General features: G+C 36.8%; 2 protein-coding genes and 1 long non-coding RNA gene across 12 annotated transcripts in view; 1 reads left to right on the forward strand and 2 right to left on the reverse strand.

Moving 5' to 3' along the window:
- The window catches only part of LOC112668863 (cystatin-9-like), a 1128704-nt gene that overhangs the window by 736437 nt on the left and 378618 nt on the right, over positions 1-13649 (reverse strand). The window lies entirely within an intron of this gene.
- Positions 1-13649, forward strand: part of SYNDIG1 (synapse differentiation inducing 1) — a 188225-nt gene that overhangs the window by 52179 nt on the left and 122397 nt on the right. The gene's annotated exons all lie outside the window — the stretch shown is intronic.
- The window catches only part of LOC112668860 (uncharacterized), a 45674-nt gene that overhangs the window by 26223 nt on the left and 5802 nt on the right, over positions 1-13649 (reverse strand). For all 3 annotated transcript variants that reach the window (XR_004808488.2, XR_004808485.2, XR_003141928.3), the window contains one exon: positions 5791-5945. This is a non-coding gene — a long non-coding RNA (uncharacterized LOC112668860). The remainder of the gene's footprint in view (positions 1-5790; positions 5946-13649) is intronic.

The raw sequence follows: 13649 nt of genomic DNA on the forward strand, positions 1-13649 counted from the left end.
ATTTATTTATTTTAGAGAGAGAGAGAGAAAGTGAGATAGAGGGAGAGTGAGAGAGAGCAGGGGGAGGGGCAAAGGGAGAGAGAGATCAAATCCGCAAGCAGATACCTTGGTTGAGCACAGAGCCTGACTCAAGGCTTGATCTCAGAACCGGAGATCATGACCTGAGCTGAAACCAAGAGTCAGCTTAACCAACTGAGCCACCCAGGCTCCCCTCTTCTTCCTCAACTTATTTAAAATGTATACTTTTTATATCATTAGATACTACTCTTAAAATTTTAATATGCATTCCTTAATGTACAAATTCCAGAGTTAATGCGATCAACATCCTTCTCCTTGAGAGTATAAGGATCCTAGAATCCACTTTCCATGTTAGATTTATTTATTTATTTATTTATTTATTTATTTATTTATTTATTCATTCATTCATGAGAGACACACAGAGAGAGGCAGAGACACAGGCAAAGGGAGAAGCAGGCTCCATGCAGGGAGCCCAATGTGGGACTTGATCCCAGGACCCCGGGATCATGACCTGAGCCAAAGGCAGACACTCAACCACTGAGCCACCCAGGCATCCCTCCATGTTACATTACTGTTTACCATTTTAGTTCCTCATCACTTTTGTCAGTGCTAAAATTCATCATTATTATTGTCGCTCTTGTTGCTATTATTTTCTATAAGTGCTTATTAAAGATTACTCCTATTCCTCAATTGCCTTATATTTGCATCTAATTTCTGCCTTCTGTGTTGGATCTCCTCTGGTCCAGAGGACACATTTTAGTCGTCCTTTTAGTGGAGATCTCTCAGTGGTTTATTCTCTCAGTCTTTGGCCAAAGACTATTCTTATTGGTGAATTAATAGTTTAACTAGGTAGAGAATTCTAGGTTGAAAATGTTTTTTCTCTCCAGAACTTTGAAACTATTTTTGATTTTTGTGTAATTCATAGGGCTGTTGTTGAGAAATCTACTCTTGGTTTGCTTTTTTCCTGTAGGAAAACTATATATTTTTTCCCCAGATAAGATCATATTTTTATATAATTTTACTATGAGATCTATAGGTGTGGAATACCTTTTACTTAATTTGTATTTTGTGTTTCTGGACCTGCAAATTCACATCTTTCATTGGTTCTGATAAATTCTCAAATCTCTTTAGACATTGCCTCTTCCCCAATCTTAGTATTCTCTCATTCTGGAATCTCCAGTCTATTCTAGAGTTTCTACCAGTTGACTGAGGGACATTGCCATTTTTATCTTCCTACCTTTTAATTTATTTTATTTTATTTATTTATGAAAGGCACACAGTGAGAGAGAGAGAGAGAGAGGCAGAGACATAGGCAAAGGGAGAAGGAGACTCCATGCACCAGGAGCCCGACATGGGATTCGATCCCGGGTCTCCAGGATCGCGCCCTAGGCCAAAGGCAGGTTCTAAACCGCTGCGCCACCCAGGGATCCCTCTTCCTACCTTTTAATCTGTCTTTCATGTTTTCCATCTTATGCTAAATTCCAGTTATCATTAATTCCACATTCCAGTTCATTAATTCCCTCACCAGATAGTACCTATTTGCTCATTTGCTTGCCCATCATCTTTTAAATTAAATATATATTTTTATTTCAGGACATTCCAAATTACCCTTGCCTCTTGATCATGTAGGGTTTTTTCCTATGTGGATTTAGTTCCTTCCTGTATTTCTTGAATATATTCAAAGAGATTTATTGTTACCTCCATCTTAGTGTTTATTATTTGAAGTTCTTGGGCGACTGCTCTATCTGCTGACTCAGGCTCATCATGGACTATTTCTTAGTAAACTTTAGATTTCCAAATTGTGACCATCTTCACCGGAACTCAAGCAGAAAATTCTGCTTGAGGATTCCCTGAGGTGCAGGTATTGTGGCACAGGTGCCCCCTGGAGATCACTGACTTGAGACCACTATTTCATGGTAGTTTCTCAGCTTATGGTTTCCTTATCATGCACAGTAAAATTCCAAACCCCAATGCCACGTGATATTGAGTTTCTAGCAGAGAACTTTTCCAGTCTCAGGCCAAGTGGACCAAGCTCTATTTTCTTCCTCATTGCACTGATGGGACAAAGTGAGCACTTTTACTGGATATGGTTGTCCTTTGGAGTTCCCATTTTTATGTGGGGTCTCAGGTCCTACTCTCTCTCTGAGGAAATCTAAAGACTGTCTCCTCTGTCTACATGATCGCTAAAACCCAATGCATTTTGTTTTGTTTTGGTTTCTTGGGTTTGTTGCTGTTTTGTTTTTTAACCAAGACTGACCTCTCTCCCCCCAAGGATGCAGAAGCATCAGTTTGCATTTCAGGCTCTCGATTTCACTTCTCTTTAATTTTTGCCCCTGAATATTTCCCTACCTTTCTTGTGAGCTCATCTATGCCTTTAAAGGAATCTTTGCTGTGTTACATAACATGCTTAGATACTGTGTCGCAGGAGGGTTTCACATTGTATAGTAAGCCGCCATGATTAGAGCAGATTTCTCCTGAGAAATCCAAAGATCTGGCAACAACAGGTCTGTTTCAGCAGGACTGAAATAGGCTAGAACCTTCGGCGGGGGAGTGTGTTCTGTGTTCAGTCTCTAAGTTGGCGCTTGCAATATTATTCTCATCCCTGTGTTAGCATTTATAATCCAGCATTATATGGTGCCTCCTTTTTCTAACTTTGAGGTTCACTTCTGTCAAGGCTTACCAGCTGAAGACGAACAGGAGCACCTATAGTCAAATGAAATTGCTTATATTGAGCTACTGCAGCAAGTCAGATGGACAACATAGAATCTTGGGAGCATCCTCTGTAGGAAGGAGAAAGTTCTTAAAGGATTGAGGCTGTGCTAAATAATTCTCGGGAGCAATTGGGGAGGGAGCAGCCATGGGTGTGATATTGCGGAGAAACACATGGAGTTCAATAATTGGATATCTCAGTAACCTGTGTGCAGGAGGCAAAGGAACCAAGCAGAGCTGAGACCACCACTGGTAAGATGAGCACTTGCTCAGAAGTAAAGACTTTTGTAACTGCAGTAGGCTTCTTGCGCAGAAACATGGTTTGGGGGGGTTCTCCATGTTCTCTTGGAAATAGAGCATCGGCAATCAACAGGGCTGATCTTCAGTATTCTTACCTCTTGGGGGTGAACAATTTCTGTCAAAGAGAAATCCCTCATTCCAAATTCCTCAGTTCTTCTAAAGCTCCTTCAGCAGGAACAACTAGCTGCTTGTCCCTGCCCATGTCCCAGTCTCTGATTTCCTGCCGAGCTCTGATTCATAAGGGCCATAAAGCTGTCATATATATGACTCAACATATTCACTGCTTGAATATATCTCTTAACACTATGTTTTCCCTCTTTAAGGCCTAGTCCAGAGAACATTAAGGAATTCACCTATGAAAAGACCAGCTCCTATCTGTTGATAATGCAATGAAATCATCGAAGCAGCCAGGGGACCTGTGGTGAGGGCCATCTCCACCCCTTTCTCCTAAAGCCTTTATTTACCCTTCCAGGGTCCAAACACCCCAGTATGAACCAAGCCTGGCCCAGCAGGTTCTCTGGAGCATGTGCCTCATTCCAATTTGTGTTCCTTGACCTTCACTAGGTTTGTGAAAGCCATCACTGACAGGCAGAGAATAACTGAAGAGTAAATGGCCATGGGCATAAACTTGAAATATTAGCATAGGAGCACTTGGTTGAAATGTGACTCATTTTTTGTGTCAGAACTCTGATGAATTAATTTCAGCTACTGATTTTTCGTATGTGTTTCTCAGGCTGAGCTCGCCCTCTGTTTGGCATGAAATTTCAGGAAGCAGCCTGAGAGTTTATTATGCTAATTAATTGGAAGATAGACCGTGGATGCCACCTATGAGATTGTGCATTTATTTCTGAATCTTTGTAATAAAGGAATTGTGTTTCTATATTAAAGAAGCACTTAGTTATTAGAACACTGCAAGGTGATATCATTTTTAGTTTTTCTGCTTTTAGTTTATTTTAGCATATCTGAGGTTTAGTAAAACTGGCACATGGGAAATAGCAAATCATTCTACCATTTTGCTTTTTGTGGGTTCTTGGAATCTCAAGCTGCATCCTACGTATCTTAGTAGATGATTTTTGATGTGAATGATGGGATGGTCATGTCTTCACGTTGAGATTCACTTATGTGAACTTGGGAAGGTAAGAAGCATATTATTCTTGCGATTTCCTTTTTTACCCTTTCCCATGGAATAGATCCTAGCAACAACCATTCCCTATCCCAGTTCTGTGCTGTGTCTTAACTATTGACACAGAGAGATGGCCAAGTGGTTTCTTTGATCCTTTGATAGTTTATATTCCTCATGAAACTCTGATCTATGAGGAACCCTTGGTACATAGTGGATTCCTCTCTCCCTCTCCCCTGTCCCTCTTCCTCTCTTTTTCCTGCACACACAAACACACATACACCTGCCACCACACAAAACACGGAATATAATTGCTACAGATGACCCCTATTTAGTGACTAACTCACTTTCTAAGTAAATGTTACAGTCTGAGTTTCTCTCTTTTAGCTTATTTTCTCTTTAATATCATATTTCTCCAATTTTAACATGTACATTCCTTTCACATTTTAATATTTCTGAAATTCTGAAATAGAGATGTATCTTACCATCTACAGCTACTGAGACTTTATGAAATATGACAAGGTTTTCCTTGAGCATGCTTTTATGCGTATGGGTAAGTCTAAATTAATATTGGCTGTATGAAGCAATAATAAGTTATTACAGGGTTTAATTATATGTATTTAGTATAATTATAACTAACAATATTTTCTATATTATATATAATTTAAAATAAGGATAGTAGTGCTAAGTTGGAAGATTGTGATAAGAATTAACATGTTCAAAAAAAAAAGAATTAACATGTTCAAAGCTTCTTGTATTTTCCAGAAAATGGCAAAAGAGCCAATTTATTTATATTAAATTCAAATAAGTTCAAAGGTACCATATTTTATTGGCTTTTGAAGAAAGTGATTTTTTTATTGTGGTAAAATATATGTAACATAAAATTGACCATTTTAGCCATTTTAAAGTGTACAGTTCAGTGACACATGTGCATTCACATCATTGTACAACCATCACCACTGACCATCTCTTGAACTTTTTCATCATTTCAAACTGAAATTGTGTCCTCATTAAATAATAACTCCCCATTTCTCCCTTGCTCCATTTCCTGATGACCACCATTCTGTTTTCTGTTCTATAAATTTGATTATTCTGAATACCTCATGTAAGTGGAATCATGTAGTATTTGTTTTGTGTCTGGCTCATTTCACTTAGCATAATGTTTTCAAGGTTCATCCATATTGTAGCATGTGTCTTAGGGTCCTTCCTTTTTAAAGCTAAATAATATTCCATTGTATGGATATCTCTCATTTTGTTTATTCATTTATCTGTTGATAGGAAGTTGGGTAGCTTCCATCATGTGACTCTTATGAATAATGTTGCTATGAACAAGGTCTATAAGTATCTCTTTGAGACCCTGCTTTCTGTTATTTGGGGTATATACCCAGAAATAGAATTCCTGGATCTTAAGGAAATTTTATGCCTAATTTTTGAGGACTTGCCAGACTATTTTCCACAGGATCTGTGCCATTTTACATTTACATTTATATACCAGCAATACACTTCATTTCTCCATGATGAAATGATTTAAAAAATTATTTGCTTTGTATTTTTGTGTGTGGCTATTTTGGCTAGGATAAGAAAGGCATATAAAATATGAAGTATTATGCAAAAAAGAATAATGAAAATTCTAAACCTCTCACCTTGACTCTAACATACTCTTCCATATCCCCAACCTACTTCCCAGAGGCAACTCCTGTTCACCTTTTTCTTTTGACAGTTACTGCCATATCTTGACTGCCGTGTTCATCCAGTTACTTCTTGATCTGTTGACTTTGGATTCTGTCCAATGGGTTTCCTACTTTGACAGGATAGGAAACATTAGTATGTGGTTCACTAACACCACTGCCCATCTCCTCTGACATTTCGGTGTTGTATAATTGTGAGTTCTCCCATAGGTTCTATTATATGTTTAAGTGAACATCATTAAACTTCCATCTCCTGTCTTCCTACCAGACAGGATGAGGGTGGGGTGGCAGGCTTGTTAACTCTGCCTCCTTTGTTTCTGTTTGCCTTACCATTAAGGTTGGCTGTGTCCTCACTTTTACATTAGGATGAATGAGTCTAGCTTAGTGGCTATGAGTCAAACCCTAAAATCAGTCTTCCTGGAAATAAATCTGACTCTGCTGCTTACAGGGGGAAGACACTGAGCAAGTTACGTAGCTTCCTGGTGCCTCAGTTTGCACATCAGTGAAATGAACAGAACAGCAATAAATAACTTTTCAGGGTTATTTTGAAAATTAAACAAGGTAATCTTCATAAAGATGCACGGTGTTTAGCACTTAGGTGTCTGGTCAAAATGATGATGATGATGGTGACTTTGTTGGAACTCGTAACTTTTAAAATCTGTTTTTTAGTTATGTAGATTCCAAATCTTAAATTATTAAACAGTTATCATCATGATTCTATGAGTACTAGGATTGTAAACCCAAGTCATAGTGATGAAATTATATTTCTTTGATTCTGATTTCTGGTATTATGACCCTCCTGTACCAGAAGAAAAAAGATATTTTTCGTGTCTAGGTCAAGTGGATGTCTTTTGCTTTTACTTTGTATTTGGATCTATGGAACTCTTAAACAATTTTTCCGAATGTGAGTGTATATGTGTGTGTGTGTGTGTGTGTGTGTGTGTGCGTGTGTGTATGTGTTTTCTGGAGTTTCTAAATTACTTTCTTTCAACATTGAGGGAAGAAACTTGCACCTTCTTCCCAGCATAACTGTATCTTCCAGTTTTGCACCTATTTGGTCTTTCCTACTCAGAAGATGGCCTTTGGAAAGTCTACAGATTTGTCCTAAATTGGACAGACTGTTGATAGACACCTGCCATACAGAGGTTTCTTTTTATTCGTTTCTGGAGTTATTCACTGTGTATTTTATCCCTGATTTTCCACTTCCTTGGTGTCCACTATGTATTTTTCTCTGGAGTAAATTTGTAAGTTACTTATTTATGGAGAATGTGTGAAATGAATTTTCTGAGTGCTGAAAATATTTGTCGTTGATGTTTTGTTTCCTTTTTTAATTTTGTTCACAGTTGGATGATTGTTTGGTTGAGTGCATAACTTAACAGATTTTTCTGACAGCTCACAAGAAATTATTGGGTTGTCTTTCCAGCATGGGTTGTTGTAATGGAAAGTCCAATGTCAGCCTATATGCCTCTATGCCCTCAGCCACTAGCCACCTCCTTGCAGTCTGGGCTGTAGCTGCCCTCTTCGGGTTTCCACTGACTTTCCTTCTTCAGCAGTTGGTGCAACTCAACATCTACTGTGGCTTTTTAAAATTCTTTATTTTGTTAAGTATTTATTACTGTTTTCCTTTCTATTAAAATCTTTTATGAACATCTTATTGAGGTCTTTAAGAGAAGGGAGAAAAATGATGTGTGCTCAGTGCTCCCTCTTGCAAAGAATCACGGCTCCTTTATGGATATGGTTTTGTCTCTCTGGTTAGTTTCATTGGAGGCTTGGTGTTATAGAAAAAACTTCTGACTTTGTTGATTCTCTGTGTTGTATATTTGCTTAGTATTTCACTAGTTTCTGCTCTTATCTTTATTACCATCTGTCATATATATTCTTTCCCTTTTATCTAATTTATATATTTGGATATCCACTCCTTTTTAGCCTTTATTTCCCTCATATATTCATTTAAGCCTACGTTTCTCTCTTGTACTGCTTCAGCTGCATCTATTGGTTTTGATATGTATTTTGTTTTTTTTTTTAATTTTTTTATTTATTTATGATAGTCACACAGAGAGAGAGGCAGAGACACAGGCAGAGGGAGAAGCAGGCTCCATGCACCGGGAGCCCGAGGTGGGATTCCTCCCGGGTCTCCAGGATCGCGCCAAAGGCAGGCGCCAAACCGCTGTATTTTGTTTTAATACGTAGTTTTGCAGTATGATTCCAAATAATTTTACATTTTTTTTGGTTTTTTTTTGTCCAGTATTAAGAAAGCATTTGTTTTTCAATTGCAAATGGATATGATTTTTATGAAATGTATTGACTTGTATATTAACTGTGTTGTGATTAGAGAAAGTGGTCTATAAGATAGTAATTATTTGAAATTTATTGGCACTTCATGGCCTACTACTTGATCAGTTTTTGGAAGGAAGGGAGGAAGGGTTGGTTGGACAGAAGAAGGGATGGAAAGAAAGATAAAGAGAAACAGAGAGAGAAAAAAAGAAAGAAACCAGGTGCCTAGAAGAATCTCTAGTCTCTAATTGTTAGATCCAGAGTTTTATAGGAGTTCATTTGCTGAAAATTATTACTGCTTGTTTTTTAAAAATATTCTATGTCTTTATTATTTTTGGTCTCTTTATTTCCTAATATAATTGAGAGAGTGTTTTGAAGTCTCTTGTTCTGCTGGTGAAGATATCACATAATTCTGTCAATTTTGTTTTGTTATGTATATACTATGATCCTAATGGATGATGTGCATGGAAGTTGAGAATTCAACCTAATGAATTGAACCTCTTACTATGTAGCAACTATGTAGTAACATTTTCTACTTAATATCTGCTTTGTTTTAGAATCATTAAACTCTGCTGGGTTCCTTATCTTTTGCTTAGGATTTTTTTTGTTGTTCTTGTACATGTATTTTCCATCCTTTTCCTTTCAGTGCTTCAGTGCACTTATGCTTTGGGCATGTCTCTTATAAATAACATATTTCTGGATATCATTTTAAATCCAGACTAAAAATTTATTTTAACTGGTGATTTTAATTAGTATTTGCCTAGTGTGAATCCAAATATATTTTACTTGTTGTTACCTTGTTTTTATTCACTTTTGTTGTGCTTTTTGTTTTCACTCTTAGTGATTTTTTTCTCTCTCCTGGTTTGAAATGTACATAACTATTTCAATTCATTTTGCACTTATCCTTGAAATTTATTCTTATATTTGATCTAAGTCGAAACATGAATATTTTAACATACTTCTGAAACATTTAAATGACCTTAGAATCACCCATGTGCTGATGGAGATACTATTTTTTTTACATAGTTTAACTATTTATTTATTTATTTATTTATTTATTTATTTATTTATTTATTTTTAGTTTAACTTTTTAAATAAACCTCACTATTGGAAGGGGCATATATAGTCATTATTTGTTTGAATTCACAAAGACATTATTGGTTTATTTGCTCATCAGTCTTTCCATCTTAAGCAGTGGGCCAGCATTATTTTTCTTCTATCTGCAGTGCATCCTTTAAAATTCCTTTGGCTTAAGTCTCTTGGGATTTTTTTAAGTCTATATTTAAATGTCTTATTTCATTTTGTGAAAGATAATTTTATTGTATACTGTTTTGAGCTAACAGGTAATTTCTCTCAATATAGTAAAGATCCTAGTCCATTGTGGCCTGGCTTCTATAATTGCTGGATGTCTGTCATTGCTGTGTAAATTATCTGCCCTTTACTTTTGACTGCATTTAGAATCACCTTTCAATATTGTGTTCATCAGTTTAAAGACAGCATGTCAGTGTGGAGTTTATCAGTAATTTTGTGTTTCTCCTCAGTTCTGAAAATTTCACAGGTGACATTCCTTCAAGTATTACTTCTCTTTTCCCCAAGATTCTTCTTTGTTTCTGGGACTCCTCATAGATGTAGCTTGAACTTTCTTATTCTAAACTCCATACTCTTAACAACCTATTTATATTACCTAATTCTTTTTGGCTTAATGATGCATTATGGATACAGACATATCTCATTTTATTGCTCTTCATGGATATTGCTTTTTTTTTTTTTTTTTTTTACAAATTGATAGCTTGTGGCAACCCTGTGTAAAGCAAATCTATGGGCACCATTTTTCCAACATCATTTGTTCACTTCATGTCTCTGTGTCACATTTTGCTAATTCTCATACTATTCCAAACTTTTTCTTTATTACTTCTTCCTTTGAGCCAAAGCCTAATACAGAACAAGGCCCTAATTCTCTTTAATTCTGTGAAGGCTGAGAAAGATGAGGAAGCTGCAGAAGAAAAGTTTGAAGCTCATAGAGGTTGAGCTTATGAGGTTTAAGGAAAGAAGTTGTCTCCATGACATGACACTGCAAGGTAAAGCAGCAAGTGTTGCTGTAGAAGCTGCAGCAAGTTATCCAGAAGATCTCATGAAGATAATTAAAAATATGGGTACACTAATAATATATTTTCAATGCAGATTAAAACAATCTTTTATTGGAAGATGATGCCATCTAGGACTTTCATAGCTAGAGAAGAGAGGTCAATGCCTAGGCTTCAAAGCTTCAAAGCACAGGCTGACCATCTTGTTAGGGCTAATGCAGCTGGTAGCTGGTAACTTAAGTTGAAGCCAGTGATCATTTGCCATTCCAAAAATCCTAGGGCCCTTAAGAATTATGCTATGTCTACTCTGCCTGGACTGTCTAAATAAAACAACAAAGCTTGATGACATCGCATCTATTTACAACATGATTTATTTTAAGCATGCCATTGAGACCTACTGTTCAGAAACAAAAATTCATCTCAAAATATTATTGCTCATTGACAATGCACCTAACCACTCAAGACTTATTAAAATGAACAACAAGACTAATGTTTTCATGCCTGCTAAGACAACATCCTTGGATCAAGGAGTAATTTCAACTTTTAAGTTTTCTAATTTAAGAAATACTTCATTAGGCTCTAGCTGCCATAGATAGTGATCCTTCTGATGTATCTGGACAAAATAAATAGAAAACCTAGAAAGCCTTGACTGCTCTAGGTGCCACTAAGAACATTTGTGATTTATGGAAATATCAACATTATTAGGAGTTGGAAGAAGTTGATTCTAGCCCTCATGGATGACTTTGAGGGTTCTGAGACTTCAGTTGAGGAGGTCACTACAGACATGGTGTAAACAGCAAGAGAGCTAGAATCACAAGTGAAGACTGAAGATGGAGCTGAATTGATGCCATCTCATAAAACTTGAAGAGATAAAGAGTTGCTTCTTTTGGATGAACAAAGAAAGTTCTGCCTTGGGGTAGAATCTACTCCTGATGAAGAGGCTGTGAAGATTATTGAAATGACAATAAAGGATTTAAAATATTATGTAAACTTAGTTGATAAAGCAGCAGTTAGATTTGAGAGGAGACTCCATTTGTGAAAGAAACTCTTCTGTGGGTAAAATGCTATCAAACGGCATCACCTGGTACAGAGAAATCACTCATGAAAGAAAGTTAATCGATGTGACACATTTCACTGTTGTCTTACTTTAAGAAATTTCCTTGGACACCGAGGCTCCTTCCACAGTTTGGCTATCATTTGGGGAATATAAATAATAGTGAAAGGGAATATAAGGGAAGGGAGAAGAAATGTGTGGGAAATATCAGAAAGGGAGACAGAACGTAAAGACTGCTAACTCTGGGAAACGAACTAGGGGTGGTAGAAGGGGAGGAGGGCGGGGCGTGGGAGTGAATGGGTGACGGGCACTGGGGGTTATTCTGTATGTTAGTAAATTGAACACCAATAAAAAATTTAAAAAAAAAATTTCTCAAAAAAAAAAAAAAAAAGAAATTTCCACAACCACCCCAGCCTTTAGTGACCACCGCCCTGAGCAGTCAGCAGCCACCAACATCGAGGCAAGACTTTTCACCATCAGGAAGACTTGCTGAGAGCTCAGATGATGGTTATCATTTTTTTAGTAATAACATATTTTTAGAGTATATACATTGTTTTTTGCTTAGAACAATGCTATCACCTAATTAATAGGCTATAACACAGTATAACTTTTGTATGTACTGGGAAACCAAACAATTGACTTGACTCACTTTTTTGCATGTCTGCTTTTCTGTAGTGGTCTGGAACCAAACCCACAATATCTCGGAGATCTGCCTACATTTTTCATAAATCTAACTTCTAGGTTATATTTTTTCTCCAACTATCTCTATTTTGCTCTTTAAATTTTAGTTATTCTTTTATGTTTTTATTTCAACTGAAAATGTTTCTGTTTTTAAAATTCAATCCATTTTCATTTTTTTCTTATTACTGATAGTCTCTTGTTATTCGCTCACCTTTAAGTATCTCTACCTATTTCTATAAATATTTTATAAATTATTTGTTCTACATTCTTACTATTCCAATACATTAAATCCTTGATTGCTCAAAGCTATGCTTTTTCTACTGATTCTCACTCACAGTGCCATGCAGTCTTTTGTGCATACTGATCTTTAATTGTCAGCTCTTTGCTTGATTTTATTATGTGATTAAATTTGGGGAGTTTTCACCACAGAGGTTTGATTCTATTTCTGTGATAGCCAGGGGCTACTTAACACTATGTCAGAACCTTCAGAATTAGGATTCTAAAAGTCTGGACCTTGGATCAGCAGCATCAGAATTACCCAGAACTTCTTAGCAGCAAAAAATTTTGTTACCATTCCACAGTGATTAAGAAACTCTGCTGGTGAAGCCTAGCAACCTTTATGGTTAACAAGCCCTCCAGGTTATTCTAAGGCATGCTTGAATTTGAGAACTTCCATTAAAGAATCTTAGCTGAGCATGGGGATTCAGTCTCAACATCTTGGTCTTGTGTCTTTACCAAGACTATATAATTTACTATCCTTGTTACCATTGGCATTTTAAATCAATGCAATTCTGCCCCTTGTAGTAATGTTTTATGGGATGGTGGTAATCTTGTTTCTTTCTCAACCAGTGGTATCTCAAAGTGTGTTCTAATCCAGGGTTTCATTTTGTAGTAAGGGAGCCCTCAGAGCATCTAGTCAGCTATAATGCTACAAGTAACACTCTGTTCATTGAGGTTTTAATTTGACAAATGTATTTTTTATTTCTAGGGTTCTCAGTCCTTTGTTTCTAAACATATTATGAACCTTTATCTGATAGTATCAATAGCTGCAGTCATGGAGATATAATTTGGTGATATTTTTTCTCTCTCTTGTTAATTGTGGCTTATTTCTTAAATATTTAATTTCAAACTGAGATTTTTTTTAACAGTGTCTATGGACATTTTCTGAGGCCTGTCTTTAACACATTCTTCCAGAAAGGATTTGTATTTGCCTCTACCAAGTAGGGTGCAAAACTTTCTGTCCCAAACACTCCAAATGAAGTGTTCAACTGCATTTTTCAAGGCGCATTTAGAGTGTGAAATCCAAGTGTGACTGCAGGCTTGTGGTTAGAAATTCTCAGAGGTGAAGTCACCGTAGCACCCTCCAGAAATAATGGGTTACCCACAAGAATTTTAGAGACAAGAATAACTTCAAGGCTTTCTGTCTCTCTCACTCACTGGTGGGAAGGAAGACTTCTTGCTTGAGCATGTATCCACGTTCACAGTCTTCTCACTGAATTCTTCAACACCACATGTGTAGCCTCTATATCTCCAAACCATAGAGTGGTGTGTGTGTGTTGGCGAAGGGGATGTCACTGCTTTTGATTGTAATGGCAGTGATTGTTGGTGGTGGTAGTGGTAATGGTGGTATGGGAGGGGTTATGGAATTAGTCGACTTTTTCTGTGAAATGCCAGATAAATATTTTAGGCTTTGCAAACCATATGGCCTCTGCACAACTACT

Source organism: Canis lupus, chromosome 23, assembly GCF_003254725.2.
Source record: "Canis lupus dingo isolate Sandy chromosome 23, ASM325472v2, whole genome shotgun sequence".
NCBI lineage: Eukaryota > Metazoa > Chordata > Mammalia > Carnivora > Canidae > Canis > Canis lupus.